The following is a 3,890-nucleotide window of genomic DNA, read 5'->3' on the forward strand; positions in this document are numbered from 1 at the left end:
ATACATACCTTGATCTTACTCCCAGAGGTAGGGATCCAAAGGGGAAAAAGGGAGCCTAAGAGAGAGAGTGAGAGACAGCTAACTCCAACTTGCTTCCTCAAAAAGCCTTACCTGGTGGAGTGGGTGAGTAGTACGTATGGGCAAGTTTGAGGGGGAGAGAGAGTATTGTTGCCCACCTATAGGAAGATATTTTCCACCCAAGTGGGCCCCATTTACCTAGAGGAAAAGTTCAGACTTGCTTCTAGCTCTTTTATTTCTCTTAGTTTCCTTCTCCCACCTCATTGATTCAAAGTGAGGTGCTCCAGTGACCCAAACTGGAACATGAAGCTGAAATTGCATGTTTTAGGATTAAAACACACAATTACGGATTTCAGGACGTGACAACCTGGAATGGACTTAATTGGTGGTAGAGTGTACCAACCAATTGTAAGCAAATTCAATATGTGGTAAACACTCTTTCCACATCCTCAAATTTTTCTTTAGAACAGCCCGTAACATGGTCGATAATGTAAGGTTGATAATCTCTGTTTGACCGTTGGTCTAGGGATGACACGTAGTAGAAAATAGTAGCTTCGTTCCCAGTTTATTCCAAAGTGATCTCCAAAAGTGAGTCAAAAACTTTGTGTCACAATCCGAAATATTTCCCTGAAAAACAAATCAGTTATGTTTATAGCATCATCGCTCTTATGACAAGGTATGAAATGTGTCATTTTAGAAAATCTATCCACGACTACAAATATGTTATCCCTCCCCCTCATTGTCCTTTGCAGTCCTAAAATAAAATCCATAGAAATATCCTCCTATAGTGCACTAGGAACAGGAAGAGACATGTAAAGACCATGTGGATTCAAGCGAGACTTAGCTTTATTACAAGTGGTGCATCGTGACACCTAGCGTTCGATATCTCGTTTCATCTTTGGCCAAAAGAAGTGGACGGCCAGCACATTTTTAATTTTCTTTGCTCTAAAATGTGCCATCAATCCTCCTCCATGCGCCTCCTTTAACAACAAAAGATGAACGGAGCTAGCTAGAATGCATAGCTTGTTAGCACGATAGAGCAATCCTTCATTTTGCACATATTTATTCCATATTTTTTCTTCTTTACAATGTTTAAGCACTTCTTTAAAATCCAAATCAGCAGCATATAAGTCCTTAATAGTCTTTAAACCAAAAGTCTTATAATCAAGTTGAGATAACATGGTATAACGCTTAGAAAGCGCATCAGCAATCGCATTGTCCTTTCCTTTCTTATGCTTTATGACATATGGAAAAGACTCAATAAATTTGACCCATTTAGCATGTCATTTATTCAATTTAGGTTGACTCCTAATATGTTTCAGTGATTCATGAGCAGAATGTATATCAAATTCTTTGGGCCATAGATAATGTTGCCAAGTTTCAAGCACACGCACTAAATCATACAATTCTTTATCATAGGTAGAATAATTCAGACTTGACCCACTTAATTTCTCACTGAAATACAACCAAACTAAATCACCCGGATCAAATTTTATTTCCTTCCTACTTTTACTTCAAGCAATCCTATACTTTTTAGTCATGCTCTCTATATTCTTTTTAGTTGTTTCATGCAAGTTAAGAATAAATTTAGTACGTTTCTTAGCATCTAAATTAAGTCTTTCAAAAGTAGGCAAATGTAGTAAATTAATAGGAGCACGGGGATTAAATCCATACACTACCTGGAACGGACTTACCTTGGTGGTGGAGTGTACCGACCTATTGTAAGTAAATTTAATATGCGATAAACACTCTTCTCACACCCTTAAATTTTTCTTTAGAACAGTCCGTAACATGGTCGATAATGTACTGCTGACTATCTCTGTTTAATCGTCGGTCTGGGGATGACATGTAGTAGAAAACAACAGCTTTGTCCCCAATTTATGCCAAAGTGATCTCCAAAAGTGACTCAAAAACTTTGTGTCACGATCTGAGACAATAGTATTAGGCACTCCATATAGTCAAACGATTTTCTAAAAAACAAATTAGCTATGTTTGTAGCATCATCGCTCTTGTGACAAGGTATAAAATGTGCCATTTTAGAAAATCTATCTACAACTACAAATTTCTTATCCCTCCCTCTCATTGTCCTAGGTAATTCTAAAACAAAATCCATAGAAATATCCTCCCATGGTGCACTAGAAACAGGAAGAGGCATATAAAGACCATGTGGACTCAAGCGAAACTTAGCTTTATTACAAGTGGTGCATCGGGACACGTATTGTTCGATATCTCGTCTCATCTTTGGCCAAAAGAAGTGGATGGCCAGCACATCTTCAATATTCTTTGCTCTAAAATGTGCCATCAATCCTCCTCCATGCGTCTCCTATAACAACAAAAGATGAACAGAGCTAGCTGGAATGCATAGCTTGTTAGCACGATAGAGCAATCCTTCATTTTGCACATATTTATTCCATATTTTTTCTTCTTTATAATGTTCAAGCACTTCTTTAAAATTCAAATCAATAGCATATAAGTCCTTAATGGTCCCTAAACCAAAAATCTTATGATCAAGTTAAGATAACATGGTATAATACCTAGAAAGCGCATCAGCAATCACATTGTCCTTTCCTTTCTTATGTTTTATGACATATAGAAAAGACTCAATAAATTCGACCCATTTAGCATGTCATTTATTTAATTTAGCTTGACTCCTAATTATGTTTCAGCGATTCATGATCAGAATGTATAACAAATTCCTTGGGCCATAGATAATGTTGCCAAGTTTCAAACTCACGAACTAAAGCATACAATTCTTTATCATAGGTAGAATAATTCAGATTTGACCCACCTAATTTCTCACTAAAATAAGCAATAGGTTTACCTTCTTGAATTAACACACCTCCAATTCTAATTCCGCTAGCATCATACTCTAGCTCAAAGGTCTTACCAAAATCAGGGAGTTAGAGTGAAGGAGCATAGGTAAGTTTCTCTTTCAACAACGTGAATGTTTTTTCTTATGCAGGTCCCCATTTTATAACCACTCCTTTCTTCGTCAATTCATTCAATGGGGCAGTAATGGTGCTGAAATCCCGCATAGAGCGCCGATAGAAACCTCAAGACCATGAAAACTTCTCACTTGAGTAACATTCTTAGGGGTTGGCTAGCTCTTTATGGCTTCAATTTTTATTTTATCCACTTCTATGCCCTGTGGAGTAACAACATAGCCAAAAAAGAGACTCGATCCGTGCAAAAGTTGCACTTTTCAAGGTTACCGAACAAACGTGCATCTCTCAAAGCATTAGAAACAGCACATAGATGATCAAACTGTGACTCATGTGAATTACTATAAATCAAGATATTATCAAAGTACACCACCACAAATCTTCCAATGAAAGCACGTAAAACTTCATTCATCAATCGCATGAAAATACTTGGTGCATTAGTTAACCCAAAAGGTATTACTAACCACTCATACAAATCAAACTTAGTTTTAAATGTTGTTTTCCATTCATGTCCAAGTTTCATTCGAATCTGGTGGTATTCGCTTCGCAAGTCAATTTTAGTGAAAATTATAGAACCACTCAATTCATCAAGCATGTAATCTAACCTAGGGACAGGGTGACGATATCTGATAGTAATATTATTGATGACTCTACAATCAACACAAATACGTCAAATACCGTCTTTCTTAGGAACCAAAAGAACAGGCACAACGCAAGGGCTAAGACTTTCTCGTACATACCCACGGTCCAAAAGGTTTTGGACTTGTCGCTGAATTTTCTTAGTCTCTTCTTAGTTGGTCCTATATGCAGCACGGTTTGGCAAAGTTGCTCCCGGAATCAAATCAATTTGATGCTAAATTCCTCGAATATGTGGTAATCCCAGGGCTACCTCAACTAGAAATACATCCACAAACTCCTACAAAAGGTTAG

This window comes from Phragmites australis, chromosome 6 (genome assembly GCF_958298935.1).
Source record: "Phragmites australis chromosome 6, lpPhrAust1.1, whole genome shotgun sequence".
Classification (NCBI taxonomy): Eukaryota; Viridiplantae; Streptophyta; class Magnoliopsida; order Poales; family Poaceae; genus Phragmites; species Phragmites australis.